This window comes from Anser brachyrhynchus, assembly GCF_964034855.1.
Source record: "Anser brachyrhynchus genome assembly, chromosome: 3".
In the NCBI taxonomy this organism is placed as follows: Eukaryota; Metazoa; Chordata; class Aves; order Anseriformes; family Anatidae; genus Anser; species Anser brachyrhynchus.
The window spans coordinates 87,930,231-87,957,222 of record NC_137696.1 but is presented as its reverse complement, the minus strand read 5'-3'; the positions used below and the strand labels follow the sequence as shown (position 1 = coordinate 87,957,222).

Sequence of the window (26,992 nt, the reverse complement as noted above, 5' to 3'; positions counted from 1 at the left end):
GGGAGGAGGAGGAGGAGGCGCCGCCGCGCGCGCTGGCGCAGCCCCAAAGCCGGGGTCTCCCAGGCAGCTCCGCAAGGGTTATCGCCTCGCCCCGCCCGCCCCGGCCGCGCGCCCCGCCCTCGCCTGCTCGCTCTCTCCCCGCCGCGCGCCCCTCGTGCACGCGCACGCCGCCGAGGAAGGAGGGAGGCGGCGGCGGTGGCGGCGGCGGCGGCCGGCTGCGGGGCGAGCCCCGCCCGGCGCCTGCCCGCACCTCCCTCGCGCCCCGCGGGGAGGAGGAGGAAAGAATGATAAAGGATAATAAATAATGAAAATAATAATAATAAAAAAAATAATAGTAAAAAGGGTGCCGGAAGCCGGCGCGCCGCGATTGGGCGAGCGGCCGTTCCCACGGTGCGCAGGTGGCACAAAGGGGAACGGCGCGGCCGGAGGCGGGGAGGGAGTCCCGGCCCGCGGCGGGGGGAACGGCGGGGAGACAAAGCCACGCAGACAAAGGGAGGGGAGAGAACGGCGCTTTGTGTGGCTGCCGGCCAGCCCCGAGCGCGGCAGCCGCGAGCCTCCGCTGGAGAAAGGGGGAGGCGCCGCGCCCCTTTCCCTTAAGGGGGGCGCCCCTCCTCAGGCGGGCACCCGCGCCCTGCAGGCCGGTTCTCTCCCCTCAGGCGGGCTCTGCTCAGCCCTCAGGCCGGTTCCCCCCCTCAGGCCGCCCCCCGCACGCCCGCCCCCTCAGGGGGCTTCTCCCCTCGCCTCAGGGCGGCTCCCGCCAACGGCCGCCACCGCCCCCCGTAACGGTCGCTCGCTCCTGAGGGAGCGGGAGCAGCCCCGCGGCGGGGTAGGGACGAGGAGGCAGCGCCTGGGGCTGGGGAGCCGCGGCCGTGAAAGGGGGTGGCCCAGGGACGTTGGGGACTTGACGGGAAGAAAGCAGCCAGCCCTAGCTAGAGCACTGGCAGATGTGCGTTTCGTGTGGTGGATTCTCCCGGCTGCCAGCCCCCGGCACGCCTCGCCTGCACACCTTGCAGAGGAGACTTGGAAAGCAGCCCCATCAGCTCTGCCAGACCTGTAACTCCAGCCGGGCAGGGAGGGAGGAAGGCACACAATATTACTCCCTTCCTCCGAGGCAGCTCCGTGACAAAGAACCACTGCCACCCCTTAGCACATAGCCAGACACCCTTCAGCATCTCTAACACGTGAAAAATCCTTCAGCCTGCACAGGGGAGCAAGCACAGGCAGCTACAGCACACATTCACTGTCATCAAATGCAAAATTCACATATTCACATGCTAGCATGCAAGTACGTGAGATGTGCAACTGCTGTTCAGTGACACAAGAACAACCTCTTCAAGCAGTTGATGCAATAATTCAATAAAAGCGCTACCACTCCCAGGTTAATCTGAAGTAGCAAGAGATACAAGGCAGCTGTACACAAATATTCCAACTAATTTATAATTTGAAAGTGCCATTAAAAATTCCTTTTTATTTGCTAAGCTCTCCCCCCATATTAAAAAGAAATATAAAATTAAACTTTCTGAGAATAAATTAATAAAAGCTATTTTAGTGAAAACTTGTGCTGTGGTTTTAAGTCATATTCTCTATAAAACTTGAGTATTTTGTGCCCTTCTAAAATGTATTTTTCCAAATACAGCTGTCAGCTGGGTAATATCAGTGAAATTTTTTACAAATTTAGAGAACTAACACCACCACCACCACCCCCACCCCCGGGAAAATACTGCTCCCAAGCATTATTTTCAGATGTTTACAAAAGCTGTTTCAACAAGGTACATACAATATAGCTGTAAAACAATCAATTTACAAAATTTAGGTGTTTATTTTGAACTGATAGTAACAGTAAAAACATTCATCAGTGGAGCTAACTACAGATGGCAGTCTGCTGAGAAAGTAATTCCCATTTTCAGGCCCATTTTAGAAGACAAAGCTACCTCTACACACTTTCATTTTCCTCCATAAAATGGAAGTAAAACAACAAAAAGACTAAGATAAATGCAGTGAACAAATACAAACCCCTAGTCGAAATCACAGCTGACCCGGAGCCAAGAGTTGCAGCTACTTGATCCTTTGAATTTGTGTAGGGAGGAGGAAGCAGAGGCTGACATGCAGTTCCTATAAATATAGCTTGGTTAGTAGCCTCAATATCAGAAGGATGAAAACAAAAGCGGTACACCTAGGAAAAGATCCATGAAACTGTAAAGTGAGTGTGCTTTTTCTTGAGTCACATAGAACATCTACTTGGGGGGGGGGGGGCTTGGGGCAGGCTGCCAGGAACATTTGACAACACTTATTTGGTGACTTGGATTTGCACTAAGGGTTTCAATGCATGTATTTGAAAGTTTGACAACTCACCATAACAAAAATAGAGCTAACTCATAAGTCTTTTTGGAACACACCACCTCCTAATGCAATTGTAACAGCTGCAGAGCTCCACTGAAGCCACAGCTGGACAGAGCCACAAGGATGAAGCAGTAAAAAATAAACTTGACCATGATTACACAAGTAGCTCAAAAGAATCAGAGTTTTATAGTTAATGAATTATACCCTAAACAATGAAAATCTTAGGAGACTCAGCTGCACTTGGTGTCTTACCTTCAGTTCCTGCAATGCCTATTACGATGGCAAGGCATCACCCTTCCCTGTGCACACACTGAAAGCACAGGCTTACCCATGTAATTGGGTATATCCAAGCTCTGAAATGCACTGCCTACAGGTAGAGGGCTGGATCACTGGTCCCACAGCAAGTATCATTACAGGGAGTGAGGGATATGAGTCCCCTGTGCTACATCTGTTGCAGCACAGCCACTCACTCTAGTTTTGATTTAGTGTAGTTTTTGATTTAGTATAGTTTTATATAGACTGAAAGTCTTGAAACAACTCTTCTGAAGTGCTTCTCTCCCTTTCTGCTCCTCTGCTATAGAAACAGTGCCAGTGGAAGAGTACTGGACTGCTCATTTCTGTGAAGTGCATGTTTTGAAGGCCTTCTCCGCAATACCTGCCACTGCTTTCTTCTTTCCATTCAGTGTCACCCCCCATATACAGAGGCACACCCCCCCTGCAAAATCAAACATCCCAGAGCTGACATTGTGAAAGAAAAGCACAGCAGAAGTTACAAAGCATTTTAGTTCACATTCCATTAATACCTTTAGCATTTTTTTCCTGATTTGAATTAAAGGACTTTAAAGTAATTTATCAGTCACGGATTCAGAGCAATTATTGTAGAATTCAGTGCATTTTGCACCATACTATAGGTTAAAACAAGTATTCAAAGAGATGTGGAGTAGTAGAGCACTATTTTTGCATGCACACAAAACCAGCAAAATTGCCTGTGTATATAGAAAAGCCAACTCAAAGCCATCCCAGACTATTATCACTCAGAAAACAGACGCTGAGACTTGTAAGGAAACTATAAATGCCCTTTGCTTAGCAGCAAAAAAGTATAACAATTTGGTATTCAGAAAGGATAAGAAACAAGGCAGAAGAGATTATGGTATTTTATAGATCCACACTGTGCCAGCCTTTTTAACGCTGCATGCAGTTCAAATTCCTCCACTTAAAGATGTGGAAGAGGAAACTGCATAAAAAAAGCATAACAAGAACAGTCAAGAGGTGGTTTTCTCTGCTAGCATTACTAAACTGTTGAAGGGCTCTTCAACATGGCTGAGAGACAGATGAGGGAACATAACAGTGGCCTACAAAGTCAGAAGTGGCATGGAGAAAACTTCCAGTGGAAGTAGGAGGCACTGAATGAACCTGCAGATAGCAAGATCAAAACAAGAGCCACTCCTACACACCTGGAACAGGGGAATTCAACACCACACAAAACTGTAGGTATTTCCATAAACCCAAAAAGTACTTAGCCTAACAAATTCCCATCTAGTATTGTTATAATGCAGAGGTCATCCCAACTTAACATCTGCAACAAACATTGGCGTAGCCTGTAAGAACATACCAGGGAGTACTCCTACCTATGCTTGCCCTGTTCTTGCGTTTTTCCATTTGCTAATGCTCACTACTGGAGATCAAATATTGCTCTTAACTCTTCAGTCTGCCTCAACAAAGCGATCGCTCATCAGTTCCTTTCATCCCAAGTCCTCCCCACGTCTTGCAGAAGTATGCATGCCAATGTTCCTCGTCCTCCATATTCCCTCTAATCACATATTCCTCATCCCACTACAGACCTACAGACCACAGATTTCCCATGCAAAGAGCTCGCTAGCTTATCAAGGGTGAGGGGACTATGAGAACAGACATAACTGAAGAAAAATCACTGCTTTACTGTTGCTGTGGGTATGAAAATGAGTTAGGCTACTACTGCCTTCTCTGCCCCATTCCTCTCAGCACCTGGTGCACTACAGCATCAGATGTTACCCTTCACCTGGCAAAGCTCCATGGAAAGAGGAGAGAACGCATTAAGGAAAGTGAGAGCATTAGCCGCCTTTTCTTCCCCCTCAACAGTTTTCAGAATAGGACATGGACTGGAGAAAATGGACTCCACCACATCCAAGTGCATTTTGTTTTATAGGAAGGATTTAAGGAGTCGTGCAGAGAACTGCAGAGAGCATTCCTCCTAGGTATCTGACTTGGGAGCACCTCAAAGTCACTTCAGGACAGCAGTGCTGCCCCGTCCACTTATGCAGTGGGAGGCAGCCAAGTGCTGAAGCTGCAACTTGCAGAGCAGAGCCATAAGCTAAGTGTCAAGACAGAACCAATTGCTCGATTTAGATCTTCCTCCACTTCAAGCACACATCCAGCCCTGCCTCTCGCCTCCCTTGTACAGCAGCACCCAAACATCCTGATCCTGACCAGCTGCTATCAGCCTTCCAGGATTTGATGCACTTACAATGAAGAGAAGGGTGGAAGAGAAGGAAAGGAGTAACTGGGATCACCTACGCCCAGGTTGGTTACTTTGTGCATTCAGCCCATCCCCAAACCAAGGCAGCGTGTCACTAGGCTGGAGACCGTTTCCTCCCAGGTCCAAGAACCTTTTCAGGAGGGCACAGCACAGCCTGGTCAGTCCTATATAGGGCTATATGGGACTGTTCCCCAGCCCTAAGGCAGAAGTAGACTGCACAGCGTGGTCAGGTGGCAGTGTTTGGACTCATGTCCCCGACCTATTTGACTAGTAATGACATTGCTGATTACCCAGGAGGGAAAGTGCCTGATGCAGCAGTTGCAACACAGCTTTCAGGTGAAGTGTTCCAGGCTACTTAACACATAAAAACAACCTAAACATTCTTTCAAGCATGGGTGAGCCCAAATAACCTCGTGCCTTCAAAGTCCCTGTAAGACTGGCTGTTTTCCTCCCCCCTCACTCTCTTTGCCAGGTACAAGGCAGAAGTGACTACATAAGTGCAGCATTTCTGCAGATCCCAGGGGCAGATAATAGAACCTTTTGTGTGACTGCATTTCTGTTTTTAAAGACATCTGGAGCACACAGCACTAAGGGAGTTCTCCATTTACAGCACAAATTAAAGACCAGCGCGCGAGGATGAGGAACTACTACTATCAGTACCCCAGCCTCTGCTCACTGCTTTTCAAGTTTGTTTTTTTTTTTTTTTTTTGGAAGTCCTGCTCTACACTTGTGAGATATTGGAGTTGGATCTTAAGCTGTCTCAGCTGGCAAACATGCCAAAGTTTACCCTTTTCCAGCTCAGGCAGAGCTAACCAAACATCTCTTCATAGTTTTGCACAGGGCAGTGCAAGCAACATAACCTGTTCTCAAACTTGAACAAATCCTTTAATTTAATATGGGTAAGACTATTACCACTGCATTATGCTGCTAGGGGTAAGCAGTTCTTTTGTTCTTTAGGGAAGGTAAATTTTAATTTTACCTAGCAACTGGGCACTAGAAAAATTAAATTGCTATTTTATTTTTCATCCCCCTGTGATCTGAAGGGGACATGAACATTATTCATTCAATCTGCCTCCAGAAAACAAACTTGGTGTCTCTTTTGATCCTCTAAAAATAGTGGGTTTAGTTCAGATCTTAAAAGTAGAAGAAAAGAATTACAGTGAAGTTTCATTTTTAATCTGCCAGGGTCAATTTTAAAAAAATCTTATCAGTTTATCACTACTTAAATACATGACTGATAAAACATGTTCACAGATGTCACATTCAAATTAACCAAAACACTTCCAATTGTTCCAGGCTTCTCCAGTTTTTCTGTACTGACAGACAGCAATACTTGAATGAAGAACACCTAGAACAGTGGAGAGGAGTCAATGCAATTGTGTGCAAGTACACATTTCTACTGCTAATACATCACTTCCTAGTTCTCACAGGATCAATATAGGTATCTGAGCATGTCCATAAAAATAACCAGTAAAGATCACTGATGACAGTTAGCTGCTGGACCTTCTACAGTTTCATCTCTTCCAGTTTAAGTGGTTTCAGATTTTACTGCCACATCCACAGCAATAGGTTATGCCTCAAGAAAAATTATGAAAAAAGCTCTTACATAAATATGCTCATGTATAACAACATTAAATGTTTTAGCGCAAATATTTAACTCCTTTCAATTTCCATTAAAGGACCAGTCCAAGTGAGCAAATTTAATGCATGAGAGCTGTTTACCACTTTCAGACCAGTACTGATACAGATCTGCTGAGGCCAGAAGAGGCAGTAAGCAATGTGCACAGGAATCTTTAGTCTGAAAATGTTACGGACCCTTCCAGCCTAAGCACATAATGGAAAAAAATGCAACCAGAAGTGTGCAAGGAATGCTATTGAGGTGGAAACATTCCTATGAGCTATGCACATCTGATGCGGATACCTTTCAAAACCAAACACAAGACATTCCAGCTTAGCAGTTCACCTGCTTTCTATAGCTCAGACAAGATACCACAGATGGGTTCTTCCACCCTCTGGCTGATGGTTCCATGTCGATAACCCACCAGCATTTCCTCCCAGGTTTTTTGACTCCCATTTGCTAGTCAGAATCCTTGGCAAGCAAGCAGTCTGTGCCCCCCAGTAAAAAAGGCTAACTTCATGTAAAGGTCTGTTTCATTCAAAAAGCCCAGTGAAAGGGGCAGTGTCTCAGCCAACCACAGAAAGCAAATTAATATCACTGAACTTTCTGCAGCTTGGCCCCAAGAAAATCAGCATTATTATTTAATAGCCAAATTACAGGTAAGATTGGACTATATATGAAGACAGACCAGGAATTTTTTAAACAACCTCTTCATCATACTGCTAATGGAAGCTCAAGAAGCTGCTCAAAATGCTTGGTTTCAGGGCGGCATGTCAAGTCTGCTGATACTTATTTTGCTGCTGCTGTAGACTACTTATCTTCACAGTACATTTCTGCCTTTTTAATGACTATGAGGTGCCTGTTGCCTAGCCAGCCCTCAAAATAGTCATGGCAAGAAGAGCAAATTCAGAGCCCAGTTGTGCAGAATTAAAACTTTTCTGAAAAGAACTATTTTCTTTTAAGAACATTATAAAGGGACAGTTAATATTTTGCCTTGATGCATTAAGAGTTTATTCAAAAAGAAAGCTCACCTTTCACCTTTTTGTAACTACTACTTTATTGCCTGGAAATTTCAGACACGGAGCACCCAATATCAGTAGAGAAGTGGAGGTGTTTCTCTCCTACATCTGAAACAACCTGATTCCCAGCTAGCTGTCATTCTTCATAGACTTGCAAGCTAATAAATCAGCAACTTATCTGCAGGCTGTCCCTGACCTCTGAAGAGTCAATCACAGTGTCAAGTCAAATCAATTACAGAACTGGTCTCATTTTTACAGCACAAAAGGTGCCTGAATTTTATTACTACATCCTTGAGTCCCATACAGAAAAGTTGCCCAGAGACTTTTCTTCCCTTCACTGGTTTCATATACTGTTGCTCTTATAGCTTTACCACAATTAATACTGAACAGCTATGTAGTTACCTCTTGTGATTTTATATTGTTGCTTTGGTTCTTAGGACATTTACTACATGACACCAGAAAAGCAATGCAGCACAGATTAACATAGTAGTAGTACAAAAGATGGAGATATTGAGGAGATAAAGACAGACCTGAGGACAACGCTTTTTGGACACCAAGGTTCCAGTCTTGGCTGAGAGTTAAGAAAGCTCACCAGGAGATAGCCTAAAGCTTTGAAAGATCTACAGCAGTAGATATAGAAATTACAGATTGGAGAGACCAAACGCATATACCTATTGTCAGCTTAAAAGCTTTTTCCTAGTTGAAAATCAATACTTTAATATTTCACGGTCACACTTCAGAGGTAATATCATTACTAGAAAGCCCAGACTAGACTTTTTGGAAAAGCAGCATTTCTTTCAGGAGGCAAGACCAGAACACTCTTGCAACAGTCATCTGAGAGAAACAGAAAACCTTGTCTTGGTACGTTCTCTTTTTACAAGTAGGTGAAGATAAAGCATTGTAGGCAGCAGTCTTGGTCACTGTCAAGTTTCCTCAACTCAAATCCCAAGCTAACAGGCTTTTTTCTTTTGAAGTTGGTCAGGCAATGGCCATCACAAAGTCCATGGTCCTTACACCACAGCTCATTAAAAACATACTGCTGAAAGACTCTCCACATAACTGTGGCTAGAGGTACTTAAAAGGAAAACATGAAGCCAAATGGGTCAACGCAGGACATCACCCACAGTATGTTACAGCCTCAGAATTGCTGCCCCGAGGCTGCAAACCCTACAGGGAACCTCATTTACAAGGGTAAGTTAAGCTGGTCTTACTGCTTTAAGATGTAGTAGTATGGATTTTGAGTATGAAACCTTCATTCTCAAGAGCATCTCCTTTTTGATTCCTTTGGTGTGAATTTTCATTTAGTCAGTATTTGACTAACTAGGCAAAAACACCCTGAAGTCAATGCTGCCTGAAGGTCTTCATGTAAAGATCCCTTTACATAGGGGAAAAAAAGGCTTCCAGTGACCTGATAGCCTGTACTCCAAATAAGCAAAAAATATGCTGAATAGGACCTAACTAGCAACAGAATTTCAAAGGCATACAAATGAAGACAAGCTATTTCTGGCAGCTGTAAGAGTACTTTTTTTCAAAAAATCCAGATACTGCTTCCCCAGAAAACTTCATGGGAGGAAGCATTCTCAGCACTGTGATACCCTATGAAAAACAGTGTTTTAAAATGCTCTGAAGGTAACTCCTGTTCCTGCTGCTGAGCTTTTTACATGCGGTTTATGAACTGTAGAAAAGGAAGAGGGGGGAGAACTCCCACAAACCAAACTTCTTGTTAGCAATAGCGAAGAGGTGACAAAGTACACTGTAGCTGTATTTTCTTCCTCTCCAATGATCTTCAGATATTTTAAAATACAGTCTTTACTTTCCACTCAACTTGCCAGTTTCAAAATAAAGCCTGAGCATTTGTCCTACTTCAGTTTACTCATCTGTTAGCTTCTTTTCACTACACAGTGACTGAACCTCACTTTAGGACAGACTAATCGCTCTCCACCTGCAACCCTAAAACTGCCATTGCAGAGACAATGCTCCTTCAGTTACAGGGAAATCCAATCCCAAGTAAAACATTGTGCTGTGGGGGTATCAATCTATGAGAAGGCTGAAGCTCAGGGGTACCAAGAGTAAGAGCATGCGTCAGTAATCTAAGTTTCCACCTCTGACATAGCTCCAACAATAAAGCTGGCCTAGCTCTGGGTCCTTCACTGGACTCCACTTATTGCTGTTTTCATTAGGCTAAGAGTTGAAATCAAGATCAGTGTTAGGGCAGCTTCAAATAAAAAAACTTGAGCCTCTCCTAGCTCCCCACATCCATTTCCCTGCAGTTGCAAACATACACCTTCACACATCTCACAACCCATGCTCAACATTCATGTTTCACAATTTTAAATGGAGATGGGTCATAATTGCCAAGTAGCATTCAAATATAAATGAGAATCTCCTCAGGAAATTCCCAGGCAAACTGCTGGAAAGGATCTCTATCCTCCTCCTGTTTCTTATACTGGTCATCCTCAAACAGAATACTGAGCGAGGCAGATTTTGTCTCACTCAATACAACCCTTATTCTGAGCATAAAATACTACTTTGTCCTCCAGAGCCTGCAGGAAGTTTCAAACAATGGCTGAGGAGCACTGTCTTCATAGCTCTGATAGTGTAACTGGACTAGCAACTACAAACACATTTGAAAAAACTGATTTAATTTTCCACTGTATATCTAAGGAAAGCAAGCATACTCATAATATTGGTTCTAATGCTACATAGAATGCAAATCACTGGCCATACACAGCACATAAAAGCTTCCACTTGCACTCCACTCACCTGGAAGTCACATTCACCTGCCAACTTCATTCATGCTCCAAAATACAACTCAAATGCTGTCCTCTCAGCTGTGGGAAGGGGTATACAAGGAAAAATTACTAACCCAAACTCAGGGTTAAATGCTCTTCAACAGAGAATTCCTTCCCATGGGCAAAGTTTAACACTGCTCAGTCTGCTGTGACACTTCTATAGTCTTACATAAATGAGTCCTTCTCTATCCCTGAAGAACCACTGAGCTTCTGTCTTTGGAACTCATTATCAACTATTAATTTCAACATCCATCATTATAAGTAAAACTCATAATCAAGGTTTATACAGCATGTTTATACCATTAAGAGCATGTCTGAAAGAAGGCAGCAGCCCCACTGAAGCTGGCACACCAAGGTGCAGCCCAGGCAGCATACCTCACTGCACGCTGGCAGCCCGACAGTACACTGAGATTTCACTAGAATTTGTTACTTCAAGCAGCATTTTCAACTCACTTTGCAGTGTGGGTGTTATGCAAAGGTAACTTAACTTTACTCACTCTGAACTCTTCATTATGCATCTCCACAGGCAAGACATTCTCCAGACAAAACCTCCCATCTTAACAGTGACCTTATCACTTACATGGTAGCAAAGCATTTGTGCACAGCCATTCTTGTATCTTCATTGAATTTGCAAGATGCTCCTTATTTTCATTTGTAAGCACTCAGGAGAACGCTGATACTTTTGCCCACTTACTAAGACACAGCAATATTCCAGAACAAAGTTTGTCTAACCACTGCTTTCTTGGATCACAGCCCAACGCTCACGTGACAAAGTTCAACACCAGCAGTGGTTAATGCAAGATTTTACCAACTATTTAAAGCATAAAAAGCAAAAGTGCTTTCATATTGTTTACCGCAGAATCTGAAGTCTTATATACAGCACGGTATTTTGTAGCACTCCAGTGTACCTTTGCACATAGAAATGTCTGCATGTGATGAGTTTGGAATACACGGCATAACTAGACAAACACAAATTGAGATAAGGATTTGTATCCTATCAGTCAAAACCAGCATACCAGAACTAGACCCACAAGTGGTTTGCAAACATTATTCCCATTATTTCAACTATTTTTCTTGCCATCTCAAAATTAACAATGTTAATTTCCTACACCTTCTATGATAGTCATATACTGAAACCTCAAAGGTAGAGCCTCATGATTATAATATTTGTTCATTTTTGTAAACATCAAAATTTCTATACTGTTAATGCACATTTTTCCTTGGTTACCCATATTCCACAGACCTGTGAGCATTTGTAATGAACGGTTTGCAGCCAATAGGCTCATCACAGACCACATCTACCTTTTTCTACACCGAGCGCACATCTTTCTCATGATCAAACACTGTTCACTGACAGGCTTCCACCATCTGATGCACAGCTGCAGCATGATTCCCTGCCACCCTTTATCTAATACTGCCAATTCTAGATCAGAGAACATCCAAGGAATGTTTTGGAAGATTTAGAACAAGATTGATGTGAAGTACTTTGAGTACCTGAAGCATTACCCACAATCCTCAAACTCTCTCTAGTCTTCTGAACACAAAACAGCAACACATCCCCACCAATTTTACTGGATATACACATTGTGGAAATCTCAAAAGCTTCTGTGATATTAGCTTCATGTTAGCTTCAGCCAAAAAGACAGTACCTTTACACTCCAAAAACATACCATAAAAATGCTCTTCTAACCCTCCAATGTTATGTAAATTGTAGACAGATCCTTTCAAAACATCTAACATGCCACTTACCAAATACTGCTGCCATATCCATTTCTCTGGTCTTCAACATCTTCCCTCCCTCTCCCCACAGGAAGACAAGCAAATGACCTTGCAAAGACTGGCAACTTCAACTTACCATCCAAGTACCTTCACCAAATGCTGTCAACAGCATCAAGATCTCCTCATAAAAATGCTGTGGACAGAAGACGTAGACTGATCCCTCCACACTTCTGAAGTGCATAATCATCAGCAGAGTTTACACTGTCCAGGAGTCAGTCAAGCAGTGTGGAATGTCACATGGCCAGTACATCCTGTACCAGCCAGTGCAGCAAGGCCAGACTGCCTCTGCAGTTCTTGCAAAGTACAAGCTGCCAAGGAACTCCGTGACTACAGACCTGATGTGCAACAGCTAGCAGGTTTTTCACATCCTTCTTTATTCAAGAAAGAGCATGTACAAAGCATTGCACATAGAAATACCTACCCTTTCTCAGCAACATTTAACAAAAATAAGCGATTTTGTTGAAAGCAATCGAGTTCTTCTGTAACAGCATTCTGCAGCTTCTGATACATCCAACAGACTGATTTACACAGTTACTTGTGGAGAATGAGCAGGCTTTGGCCAAAGTAGCTGGTTACTGCTCACTAACAATAACCAAAACAGATGAGATACTCAGCAAGCCAATACACACCTGGACTGCAGTCAGATCATTAGTATACATCTTTGCAGTCAGATGGCTACTCATTTCAGACCTCCCCAAAGTTGTAGATGCTACTGCTCAGTGTTTTGCATTTCTGTGGTATGTTATTTACAAATTAGCATATTCCATGAGCTGTAGGAATTCTTCCAACTTTCTAAAGGAAGTTGATTGCTAGCATCCAATGCTGTCATTTTTGGCTGCAGACTACAGGGTGGTTACTGAATCCTTTTGGAATGCACCAAAATACTGAAACTGTACCTTTATTAATTGCTGGTTATCATGCCATTGTTGTATTCCTTCCTTTAGAAAGCATTCCTGACAATTAGGTTTAACAGCCACACTTAAAGGTGGATTGCATCTTAGGTACATAATTTGTCTTTAAAGACAACTTAGGCAACCAATTCATGATCCCTCCCCCTTTGTGGAGGAGTGCTTGTTTGCTGCACACAAATGCACTAACATGTTACTGCGTGGTTAATTTTCGAGTGACTGCTCCACACAGAAGTTCCAATGCGCATCCAACTCCTCCCCTCTGACATTTCCCCTCACACAGCGAACAGATAAACACGTTTTCCTCAAAAGGAACAGTTCCATTGTGGTATTGGTCTTCTCACACTGAACCAGCAGCCTATGAAGCAGCCCCACCTTCCTTCTCCCCCAACCAATACAGAAGCCAGTGCAGAGGAAGCTTTAGTCCATGCCTTTTCTGTAACCACAACTTCCCTCATGACACCTAAATTCCCTCCTTACAAGTGTTTCAAGTTTATGCTTCCACACCACCACCTCATCTATCTCCCAGATGAGGCCACCTTCAAGAATCAGACTGTTTAAATTTGTGTAACCAACTGTGCACAGCCTACCTGCAACTTCCATTGTTTTGAGTTATTACAGACGCTCAGCATCAGCAAGTCTGATACTGATATTTTGAAGGGGGTCAATAAACTCAGGGTTTCTTTTCCACATAATAAAGCTCACCACTCATTTCTCTGATACTAGTATTATCCTTCCTACAGTTGGCAGCTTGTTATTTAGGGAAAGGCTTTTTAAATATGCAGACAGTGATTTTGGTTCACATGCAGTTTTTGAAAACAGTATCCGCTAAACAATTGTAACAACTGTCTCAGTAGGATTTTAAAAAGCATGGTCCCACTCCAGGCGAGAAAAGCTCTTCAGACATTACACTTTCTTCCAGTTACAGATCATCCACATTTGTCAGGCAGCACTGACAAAAATGTTCCAACTCATCACTGGAAAAAGGAGAACAAGGTCTAAATAAAATGGTTCATTTGATAGAGAAATTTCAACTTGCAAATAAGCACACACTTTGTATTTTTTTTTTTTCAAAAGCACCTAAAACCCCATTGCAGTAATACTTCTCAGGAAGTTTAAATTAAGTCTTTTGGTCTCATCTCAGATGCCGGATCCGGATTAGGGTTTTCAACAAGAAATTCAGGTTCGGGATAGGATCATCACAGATGAGATGCAGTAACAGTATGGCAAATGTAAATCTAATACAAGATGTACTTTTATAGCATTTCTGATTGAAATACAAAAATCAGACAGTCTTTTGACATATTTAAATAAAGCAAGCATTTAGAACTTCTCATGTAGATTTAAAGGTTAGCCACAGTAAGGCACAGCTACTGGCCCACAGTGCCTTGGGGAAACAAGTGGTCTTAAATTCAGTACATGTACAGAATAAGTAACTATACTGACCTACTGTATTAATTACTGTAGTAAGTGTATCAGCAGCTGTCATAGTACTAACAATTCCTAACCTGGAATTACTTCAGACCTAATGATAAAATGCTTGGAAGATTTTTAATTACATACCTGAACAAACTAAAAGCATTTGTTCTTATGGTTTGAGCCACTTCCATGCCTGAAAAGAGAAATATATTAGTTTAGAGATTTTCTTCTATCACTCCAAACAAAACTTCCTATCTATATAGAATCTCACAGACCAAACTGCATCATTAAACACGTACCGGATTAGAATCAGTACTCCACAAGTTCCATAAAACAATCTAGAAGTGTTCTGATACCACAGGAAGTCTTCTTGCATCTCTTGCCTGGCTACTGCTTAAGTTGGCTGTAAACTGTGAAAGGCAACTAACCAGTCAAGTCTAAGTCTCCCTATACCAAAACTCAAAGGCTTCATTTCTGAATTAGCTAATACCTGGTTCTCAGCTTGTAACAAAACATTAAAAACTCCAGAAAAAGCTAAAAGTCTATCAACAAGCAAGCTTTACGTAAGAAATTACATCCAGACAACATTCTTCCACACAGGATTCTCCTGCAATCAACAGGAAAATTGAGCATCTCATTTTTAACCATAACTGATAGAACTTAAGTTTAAAACCAAGATAGATTATGAAACATTTCACTGTTTCCCATGATACACATTTACACAAACCCCACCATGTTTTAAATATGCCATTTTAAATAGAATTTTTTAATGTTACCTTGTACTTTTAGATGGGCTTGACATGACAATGCAGTTTTAAGAGCAGTCATTTAGAAACAGCCATTAGACATTTAAAACAAATTTGCTGAGTTTAAGGTATGCAAGAACCATGAAGTCTATCATCAATATTTTACCTGTTCAGGAATTATAGTAGGCTAATCTCAAATCAGAGATGTGTTTTTCATCAAGCAATCAGGTTTAAGATAGGTTCTTCACTGATCAAACATACCAATGGTTTTGGGCATTACTCCAACAGAACGACCTTTTTAATATAATCATACCATTTATTGGAATTCATACCTTCCAGCAGCAGCCTTCAAGCATCTCTGCAAAGACAAATTGCACCAGTTAGTTTTACTAACAAGGCTTGCTACTTCAAACTTCTCTAGATCAGCCATGTCACAGCAATTCCACTTCCTACTTGTAATGCTGCCTGTCTAAACAATTCATCATTTTACACATAGCATTACAACACAAAAAGTTTCACTCCCACGTTTTGACTTTGCACACTGGGACAAAGCCTGTTCTTCAAAATCAACGCTCTTCAAAGCAAGCTGCTGGTAGTTAGGCAAGATCTTTAAATACCTTTTTTTAGGAAGGGAATAAAATTATGGATGCATAGTGAGACATCAAGATTAGAACCTGTACTCACACTAAGATTTTTAACTTTGTAAATGAAAGATCCACAAGTTCAGATTCCAAGTGCAATTTAAGTGCGTTTAATTGAAAGGGATTAAGTTCAGATACCTGTGTAAAAATGAAGTTTAGGGAAACAGCTCCCAATACATCTGAGGAACCTTAAATGTTCACCTACATATTTCTTCCCTGCTCCAAGTATAAGTTTAGACTAGTCTTTCTGAATTAGTTTAGTTCTTACAGCATTTTTAATACCTGGCAAATGTTTGTTATTTATCAGCTCTAATACTGGATATCTGAAAAAACAGGGATCTAAAACTTCCCTTTCTGCTCTTCCAAGGTGCTACTATTTGCTGGGCAACAGCACATGCCCACATCAACATGGACATGAGCTGAGTTTTAATAGTACACTAAAGTCCTTTAGTGTACATTCACAACATCTAGCTTGTATGTGGGGGCAACCATATAGGTAACACTACCTGGGAGAGCGACTGAAAGATCAAATAACTTTTGAAAGAAAAGTGGTTTCATCTCAGAAACCAGATCCGTATGAAGTTTTTCATCAACAAATCAGGTTTGGCAGTTTCATCACAATCCACCACTTTTATAATTAGAATAGTTCTCTAATATCAGAGCCACAACAAGAGTAATAAATTTATATATCCCACAAAATAAGCTTTGTCTTTCATACACAGATGCACTGGAAAGGGAATACATTACAATTAACAAACAGTTCTGGCATTTCAGCAATAAACATTACCTCTATCTGTTGTACCAGGAAATCCTGCTGTCACAAGGAAATCTATCATAATGAATTTTCCCATTCAAAACTGCTCGTATGTCATTCTAGAAAGGAATAGAACAATCAGTTATAACACATTCACTCAGCAATGTAATACAGCCCATTAGGAATGACCAAGTTTTAGCCTTGTGGATCACCTTTCCTCACAGAGTTTTCACTTTCCAGACACAGACACCAGTTGCACACGTTTGAGTCAACTAAGTTAAACTGAATACAGACCCTGATACTATTTCTTTGCATTTCCAAGAAGTCAGAACAAGAAGTAATCTCCAGGCGTTACCCTTTCCTTCACCTAAACACGTATGTTAAATTTCCAATAAAGTCCACACTGACAAATAAGTCACTTTGAGGTGATATTTGTCAAATTTAGTATGTATATTCAGATATTTTAGCAGTTCCTTCAAGAGCTGCTTGAAATGACAAACTATTCACCTGCCTTCCCAGTCTACACATTTCAGAACAAATCATATCAAATAACATGCCTGAAATACATCAATAATTCAATTCCAAAGCTAATGACAATCCTACTAATTTGATCACACATTTATGTTGTTACACCACTTACCATATTAACGTATCCCCACAAATTATTCAAAAGATAGCTTTCAAGAAAATCCACTTGTGTGTACCATATATTCTTCTAGCTCTGATGGTGCTTCCATGAAGGGCTAGAATTGAAATGAAGCTGAAATTAGTTTAAGCAGAAAACATCTCTTACAGCATTACTAAGCCAGAAGTGATAAACACGCACCAAGAATTTCCTTTTTCATACAAAGTCAGTATTAGGCTGTAAGTCTTTAAAACCACTAGAGATTCTGTACATGCTAGAAAAAGTTGACCTGAATTGATTTTGGACCCTTTTTGCAACTATTAGTGCCCTAAGAACCAAGTCATTTAAACTTCTGCTTTGAAGTATTTGTCTACGATACGCTTATTCACAATGCTGTACTTAAGTGTTTGAACTACGATCTTTGTGGGTTTCTCCCAACTGAACTATTCTACTTTGTCCACTTTGCAGGGTAGTAACATCACTAACTACATTCAAAGACGGCCATGTGGATACACATTAGCTCCAAAGCAAGCCCAATGCTAAACAGCTAACTTGTACCATTCTCTGTAATCAGTACAGTTTAGCACAAGTTAACCAACTGATTTATCATGTAGGTCTTCAAGCTTATTCAACTGATACAACAAACAAAATGATGCTAAGAACACCTGGCCTAAGCACTAGCCTGAGTAAAACAAAAACACATGAATTACTCAGTTTAAACCATTTTCCCATTTTGTCCCACTTGATAGTCATACGAAGTGCCATCTCTTACCCTTTACAAATTCTGTACTTTCAAACAAAAAATAGGGAATAACAGTGAGAAATTGAAGCATTTATTATTTTGATCAGCAGTGGAAATAAGGTTACTTCTAGAGCAACAAAATAAATCCATTACCTTACTGCTTCTGTACAATATATTGGTCATCATTGAAAACTTCCACTTCATACCTGAAAAACAAACAGTAAACAAACTTAATACTTGAAATAAGCAAATACTTAGTACCAGGCCATTAAATCATACACATTTTGAGACCTAGAAAGTCTCAGAAGTAATGAAATGTTAAACAATTCAGTCTTAGTTTTTTTTTTAAACCAGCAGGAAACAGCCATTTTTTAGGAACAAAGGAATGACAAGTTATATCTGCTTGAAATCCCTTATTAAAGGCGTTGTAAAAATAACTGCATCTACCCACTATTAAAAATCTTCTGGAGAAAATATTAATGAAAATTTGTTAGTTCAAGATTTAAATCCTTTGTGCAGAAACAACAATTTCAATTTTTAAACAGGTAATTCAATTTTAACTACATATCAAGTATTTAAATCAACTCACCCAACAAAAGAAACACAAGACAAAGTAAAGCATTTGTTTTGTCATTTATAACCCTTAAAACACGTAGCTTCTAAGTAAAACATCTATTACTACACCGTGTAAATGAAATAAATGCAACACTGCTAAGAGATTACTAAGCTTTCTTTTATTTCATATCACCAAAACAATTTAAGCCATAAAACCCTTAAGTACAGTACATTATTGTACCCAATAATCAAGGCTTACTAACAGCTTGTAAAGACACAAGAACTTTACTGTTCAGTAATCTAATAAGTGTCGGACTGGGGCTATCACTAGACAAACTAATTCAACACTGAATGAATGAAGCCGACAGGTTTTTACATGAACACAACCACCTCCTAATCTCTGCTCGCAGATAACAGCCTAGAATCCTAGCTGCTTTTTATTGCATTGCCTGCTCTTCCAGAAGGACTACTGCTCAATTACACTGGCATTCCAAGAAGGAAAAAGGCGCCTTTGTCACCGAACTTGGGAACAGTACTCCCCAGCAAGAGCAAGTTAGGAAGCCGACATTCTTGCAGCACCAGGTGCATGGGGGATTTCTCCTCCTCACATGCACACTAATGAACAAAAGCATACTCATCCATTGAGAAGCCTGCTTTTCCTTAATTGGTTGTAAACTACTTGAGGACATTTACTTGTGGTTTGGCAAAGTTTCCATTGTCACAATGCTTAGCTGATCGGGGGGTTACATGAACCAAACAGAATGTTGCCTAAGTCATAAGGAACTTATCTAGTCATCCTGCTATAAAACATAGCCTTTTGTTATCACCTTAAGCCTTTATTTTTCTATGATTTCAATAAAGCCCTTTTATTTTCTTCTCATTACCTAGAAAGAAAAGCAAGAATCAATAGTTAAGATATTAATCTGATTGTTTACATTAAAAAAATTAAGGATTTATGGCAGTATTCGTGGATTTCACAGTAACTATTTCTGTAACTTGTTATAAGGCAGCTCTCTGATGCTGAGTCCTCTGCCACAAATACTGGCATGACCCAAAGGTGGGCACCAACCCTATGGCACTTTAAGGCTACTACCTTCTTTAAGCAACCCTTAACCCTTATTAAAACACCTCTCTCCCATTGTTGCATTTCTGCAAAGTCATTTATCAGCATTAGAACTGCCAATTTCAACAGCTGTGTAGCAGACGGGTGTGTCGACCTAGGAAGGGGCTGCTCTCACCCCTATCAATTTGTGTGGCGCAGCCCTTGCTCATCAGCCTCTGCAGAGCCCTGACCAGACAGAAGCCACCGATCAAAGGGTTAACAGATCTGCTCACAGAGCGTTTCCAGCCCGGCTCTCTCTCTCTAGCAGGCAGGCGCCACCCGCCCCTCCGGCTCCGCACCACGGGCAGAGCCCGGCCGGCCCCACAGCAAGATGGCCCCCGCCTCACACGCGGCCGCCGCCCGCGCGGACTACAAGTCCCAGCATGCCCCGCGCCTCCCGCCGCACGCAGCTCGCTCCGTCGCGCTCCCGCCTCCCTCCCCGCGGCCGCGCGGGGCACGCCGGGACCTGTAGTCCGCCCCTCCGCCAGCGGCGCAGCGCTTCACCCCGCGGCGCCCTGGCGCCACGGAGCGGGCCTCGCTGCCGGTCGCGGCCCCACGGCGGAGCGAGACCCCAGGGAACCGAGCACGAACGGGGAAACCCGGCCGCCATCCCCGCACCCGCCAGCGCCCCCCCTACCTTCCACCTCCGTCGCTCCGCAGGAAAAGAGCGGGCGCGGGTGGCGCGCGCCGCTTTTATACGCGGGCGGCGGGGCGGGAACGAGGCTGGCCACGCCCCCTCCCCGCCGCCGGCTGAGGGGCGGGGCTGCGCGGGGACGGCGCGGGGACGCGCGTTGCCCGCTCGACGCGTGCGCGCGCGCGGCGGGGCCGGGGGCGGTTGGCGCGCCTCAGGCCCGGGCGTTCCCGTGGCGGGCTGGGCCGCTGAGGGGAGGCGGGGGGGAGGCGTCGGGGGGGTGGCCTGAAGGGGAGAGCTGGGAGGCTGGTGGTGAAGCCAGGTACTGTCACGGGTTTTGTGTGAAACGTACATCTAATAAAGGCAGAAACGGTGCAGCTCCACCTCCTGAACTCGCAATAAACGTTCTTGGCTGAACTCTTGTTTTTGTCTGTTAACGTTTCCTAGGGCTCCAGCTAGCTAACTTTCTATTATACAGCTCTTCCTAAATGCTTCGGCTTTCCTTCGTCTCTAATTAGATCTTTTTGAAACCTTACCGCACGCACACCCTTTCCCTTTTTGGAAATGGCATGCGCTGCTTTACCCACATGGAGCATTCCAGCTCATCACGGCCGAACAATCTCCTCCTGCCCACAACAGACGGGAAGTTTTCTGGCATGACTGCTGCTTCTTTATGTGGTTTTCGCTCCGGAGTCCAAGGATGCTGCTCCATAGTGAACCTAAGAGTGGGCCTGCCCCAATCCCGATGCAATTTCAGCCACTGGAAGTCGTGCAGATACATCTCAGACAGAAAATGGTTCGTGCTCAGCTGAGTCAGCCTCCTCTGCTGCTGTGGACGCGCTAGTGAAAGGGTTGGCAGCAAATATCTGGGCTACGGTGGGCAAAAATGACAGCCTAAATGATGTTACAACCGTTCTGAAACCACATCCCAAATTCTAATAGTATTTATGGTGTTCTCCATAATCGTTTGTAAATAACTTTTTTTTTTCTATCTTTTTATTGAGAGGATTTATATATCAATTACCTTAGTATAGGAAATTAGGAAAAACAAGGACAGGGGAAGAAAAGCTCAAAAAGTTGTTTGGTATTTTGGCAACAAGTTGTCAAGAACATGACAAAAAATTGGTAGTCCACAAATACAGGTGAACTCTCAATAGAAGAGTTTGACCACTGGAAGCTGGTAAGGGATGTCTAGAAAAGTGAGTTTTAAAGTGGTAAAATACCTGTCAGTTATATTTTTAAAATTATTAAGATGAATACTATTAGGAAGACTAAATAGTTGACAAAAAAAAAAAAAAAGTTTCTTCTGCAACCCACAGCAGATGACAATCATTTTCTCTCTCCTTTCATTCTTCCATGACCCGTTTCACCTAAAACCTTCCTCTTGACTACAAGCAGGGTGACCCACGTGGCAGACTGCAAGCTGCAGCTGGCCTACCACCTTTTCTGGTGTAAAATGAAACATGAGGAAAAAGATCTACATGCTGCCTTCTTCTCCGAGTGCCTACTGAGTGCCTCCCACTTGTGAAGCTGTAAGCATCGTGAAAGAGTTGCTAGTGCTTCAGGTAGACTCTGCAGCTGAACTGGTGCACAGGCAAGCAGCTTGTGCCATTGTATCTATCCACGTGGGCTGTTCAGAAGGCCCCAAAAATCACAGAATGGCCAAGGTTGGAAGGGACTGCTGAAGATCATCTAGTCCAGCCCCCCTGCCGAGCAGGATCACCTAGAGATGTTTGCCACATGGCACTGAAAATGTTAAAACATCTTCCCTTAGTGACATCAGGGTTAAAGATAAGCAAAATAATCACAGCAGTTAATCGCAACTGGCTTATCCTTAAAGAATGAAGGTGGCTCCTTACCAGCCCTTTTGTAAGTACTAAATAATAAATAATACATCTTCTCTACAGAACTCTGTGGAGAGTTTTTACATATGTTATTCTCTTGAGGAAAGGAATTTCTTTTCGGGTGAAAAATAGATTCATAATTTAAGCCTGAAGTATGTTACTTAAAACACGAATGAGTACTATTTTAGTTTGATAATAACAATGCTCTATAAATAATGAGATGACAGAGGGCCTGTCCAGGGTTATAGGATACTGCTTTGTATGGTGAGTTTTGCAGAAGAAACATGGGAATGCATTTTCTGAAGGGAACCATGCGTCTCGCAATGCTACCCCACACTAGCTTCTGTAATTTGGCAGAAGAAACTCTTCATCTCTGTTAGATCGTAGGGTATAGGCTTACTAGCAATGCCTGAATGCACATTTTTTGCAAACTTCTTATCCCCAAAGAAATACGTGTCATATTTCTCAGCTTCACCTAAGTTTACTAACACTGGAAAAGTTTGTGGATCAAGTGAAGTACAGTTTATTGGAGTTAGGCAATAATTACAATTACAAGGTTAAAAAAAAATGTAACCAAAATAAAAATAAACCATATAATTCCAGATTATATTTTAAAATAATGTTCCTTCTGGCAGCTTTTCTTTCCCCTCCATCAGGCTTCTACACCTTTATATCCCAGATTTCTGGATGCACGTGCAACCTGTAGAGCAGCACCTGATCCTTAAACTACTCAGAGATCCAAAGGCTAGTCTAAGCCATAACTGTGGTTGCCATCAAGGCTTCATTTATAGATGAATCGCTTCCTAGTTTAGCTCACCACACACCTGTGCCTTTATGCGCAGTGCCAGCACTGGAAGAAGCGAGTGCTGGATATAAGATACTGGTGGCATAATGGATTATGGCTCACACAAATTTATACCTGCCTGAAAGTCTGGTAGTCAGGTTACTGCTAGGGCTTTTCAGCTCCAGGTAGCTCTCTCCAAGTTATCTTATTCTTACTTTAAGTGATTTCTTTTTCTACTTGTTCTTTCTCTTTATTTCTTCCTCCCCCAACTTCCCTCCTGTTCCTATTTTAAATGTCTTCCTGGATTTTCTCCAATGGCATTGCAGCTTTGATGACTCACGTCTCTTGGTTTAGTTTGAGGTTGTTACCAGTGCATCCTTTGAGATACTGATTTCCCCTCCCCTCTCACCTTCCCAGCAGGAAGTCTATTGTGTGCAGCTTTAATTTCTTCTCAGAACAGACAGTACTCATTGTGAAATCCTGAGCTGACTTTGCCTTATTTCGCCTTATGCATCATAAAATGCATGAGTTGTGAAACAATTCATTTGGCTTTTGATTTTGGCCTCATTTTAGTATTTTACAGAGAGCAGAATTGTTTATTTAAACTTCTCAGCTATCTCTCTTTGATTTTTTAGTCACCTTACTGTCACAGAAAGTCAAGCATATTTTGTTTATGATAGCTGAGATCATAAAGACATTAGAACAGCTGTACAGGGTCAGGCCAGAGGTCCACCCCCCCAGTATCCTGTCCCTGAATGTAGCCAAAAGTAAATACCTAGGGAGGGGGATATGGACAGAACAAGCACGTAGGGCTCCTACCCTGAATGTTTGCCCAGCTTCTAGGAAAATCAAACCCAGGCTCCTCCTAGAGGGGGGTTATTTTCTTTGTGTGCGTGCGAATCTAACAATCCTCAATTAATTTACCATCCATAAACTTGTCAAGGCTTCCCTGGCGTTTTTATAAAATTTTAGCGTCCACAATATCAATGGCAAGGAGTACCACAGCTTAAGTAGTGTTATGGGAAAATGCACCTCCTGTAGTTTGCTCTGTACCTGCAGTCTGTTAGCAGATGGCACAGTTTTAGAAGCAGCCCCGGACAATTTATCCCTGTGCATCCACCATCCTCTTTTATTACTGATTTTATAAAACACTGTAAGAACACCACCACCCCCCCATAAACACACACACACACAAGAACACACTCTTCTCCAGGCTGAAGAAACCTCATTTGCTTTATCATTCCTTATACAGGAATCAATTCCTACCTTGAACCTTATTCTCATTGCTCTTTTCTAAATTCCTCATTTCTGTTTGAGATCGAGGTCCCAAAGTGCATTCAAAAAGCAAGCACAACATGAGGTTACACAGTGGCACGGTGATGTTCTCTACTTTATTCCTTGTTCCCTAGCAGTTACTAAACTTGGGGTTTCAGGGTTTTTGGCTATTACTGTGAATGGAGCTGACATTTCCACAGAGCTGGCTGTCATAGCTGCAGGATCTTTAGTAATGAAGCAATTTTAGGTGAGGGGACACACCACATCTGGGTTCCTCTACAACGCCGTCAGATCCTGTTGAAACTGCAATGCCTTCTAAAAGTTTGAAGTAACTTCTATGGTGAATGCCTCCTAAGTGATGGGGTGTGAGAAACTCCCCCAGATCTTCAATACTGAACACAGGAACAAAAAAACTGATGCAATTGCCTGGCCTAATATTCTCTGAACAGGCTTTCTGTGCCTCCTGAATTTGAAAAGGGATATGTCATTTAGTTTTGTTAGGCCTTTATAATGGCATGTATTTATGTGGGCTTCCTTGCAGCCTTTTTCAAGTCTTTCTTACTGGTGATTTTCTGCTTTCAAGATAGTGTTCTCAGTTTGTCCTCATATCACTTATGAGGATCTAATGTTCATACATGTGCCTTTTAGTTTTGTTTTTAACAAGCATCTTCATTTTTAGGCAGCTCCCCTTTCTGGATTTGAGTACAGCTGTGGTAGATATTTATTTTTTGTTGCTTCTGCAAAGATTCTAAATATAAAAAGATATTAAAAGATAAAAAGATTCTAAATGTACAACGATTGCTCATACAGACACATTTGTTTTATTCTCATAATCTAATCAGTTTATATGTGGTTAAAATTAACAGTAAAGCATAGCTAAGATTTATACGACAACAGCAACAACAACCCCCCTTACACAGGTAGTTACTTAAAAGAAGCAATAAAGTTGGTGCATTAAGAGAGCCAGACTAATTAATACTAATAATTTTAATTAGCCTTTTTTTTTCTCTGTTTGCCAAGATAAGACTATGTGCTGTCTCCAGGAATAATGATTGTAACTGCCTTGTTGTTTAACAGAAGCGTTCATTATCTTGAGCTACAAAAACATTTCATTATGCCCAAAAATACTTTAGGGAAATTTGAGTCTGAGTCTGTGTTACTGCTTGGGAACATCATCTTTCTCTCACTGTTCAAATCTCTCTTCATGTAATTCTGCATAAACTGCATATTACCAAAAGATAATGTGCTTCATTTAACTGCTGTATAGCTGCTGCTCCTTATCTTATTGGTTTTTGGTCCCCCTTAAGAGATGAGACAAATAGATGAGAGGAAAGCACTGAAGTGGAAATACTGCAGAAAAGAAAAAGGGAAAGCAACCTGCTATCTAATATTCTTCTCATAGTTCTAGGACCCAACTATTAATTAATATTTGCAGTCACTTCATTCGTTAACAGTAAATAGGGGAAAAAATCTTTTCTATCATACAGCCTTGACAAATTGAAAGTCAAGCTTACTTTTAAACAGTAAATATATCTTCACATTTCTGAACAAGAAGCTATCTCTGAGAAGACAAGCCTGCTGAGTTGATTTTTTTTTTTTTTAATCAAAACTGTTTTTAAGTTTGCCACCTTTCAAAGTCTTGCTTACAATTAAAATATCCTATAATGACAGTGTACAAAATCAGGAAAAACAACACATATTCAACTTTGCCATTTCTCAAACTACGTATCATGTGAACTATTGCAGCAAAGTAAAGGTTGTAAAACTGCATTCCAGCATCTGGAGTTGAATCTGGATATGATAAGTACAGATCTCTGGGTAAGAAATAGGCACTCTCTTTGAAGTGGAAATTTCTTGGAAACTTCTTTAATCGTCTGGAATGTTTCATCTGATAAAGTAACAAAGTAAAATGTGCATACATATTATTTTACTATTTGTAGTATGTATACATGTATATTGCATGTATATTAAAACACAAATAAAATTTAAAAAATAATAAAGATGTAGGAAATGTAAAGCTGCTATGGGGAACGGTCAGGCTGGGTGTTAGGGAAAGGTTCTGCACCCAGAGGGTGGTCGGGCACTGGGACAGGCTGCCCAGGGCAGGGTCACAGCACTGAGCCTGCTGGAGTTCAAGATGGGTTTGGACAGTGCTCTCAGACACGTGGTCTGATTTTTGGGTGGTCCTGTGTGGAGCTGAACTCGATGATCCTTGTAGGTCCCTTCCAACTCGGGATATTCTAAATCAAGTACAGAAAATTAACAGCATTATCTGCAGTGCTAATGTATTTATTTTAGTACATTTAATTTCGCGTTAAGGCTTCACTTACGATAGTGCATAAATCTTTCCTTGTATGAAACTTATGTACACACAGGTATTCCTCAGATCTTTTTTATGGTAAAATTATGTTTCCGTGTTGTCTTGCTGTTAAAAATAGAAAGCTCTCCAGGACGGGGTAGCACATTGGCGGGCTTTGTGAGTGTATTTTGCGCTTAGTGACTCAATTCTTCACGTACAGGGAGACATCAAGCAGCACTTCTTATAGGTGTGCTTTAATTTTACAGATGAGGAGACCTTATATGATGCTGCTGAAAGAGGTGGCCTTGTTCTTTCCTCCTTCCCTGTCACCACCACAGGCTAATCATCATGTTGCTACAAGCAACTACTTGTTATAATAGAAAACTTTTTAATTTTTTTTTTCAGCTTTAGTTTTCTAACACACCAGCCACCTGTACTGACTCATACTGTGACCGTCTAACCACTAGATTTAACAGAAGGGAAGTGGTGGGAGCACACACCCTTGGCGGGGGAAGATTTGAGCAGAATGATCTCCCTTGATAGCAGCAAATATATAGGCAGCTTTAAATATGATGTGAAACCTCACCTTCAATCTCTCCAAAAC

The 26,992-nt window shown here is 42.0% G+C and overlaps 1 long non-coding RNA gene across 5 annotated transcripts; it reads right to left on the bottom strand.

The window, feature by feature from the left end:
* Positions 1-1,433: 1,433 nt before the first annotated feature.
* LOC308193090 lies at positions 1,434-20,297 on the bottom strand. 5 transcript variants are annotated; one of them, XR_013949367.1, is made up of 8 exons: positions 20,193-20,297; positions 18,052-18,104; positions 17,172-17,274; positions 16,565-16,650; positions 15,469-15,494; positions 14,535-14,583; positions 10,256-13,948; positions 1,434-6,203 (listed from the first exon to the last, which is right to left on the bottom strand). It is a non-coding gene; the product is annotated as an uncharacterized lncRNA (long non-coding RNA). The 5 variants fall into 5 exon arrangements; XR_013949369.1 differs by having other exon boundaries at positions 12,140-13,948; positions 20,193-20,296; XR_013949368.1 differs by lacking the exon at positions 1,434-6,203 and having other exon boundaries at positions 12,418-13,948; positions 14,690-15,494.
* Between the last annotated feature and the right edge of the window lie 6,695 nt (positions 20,298-26,992).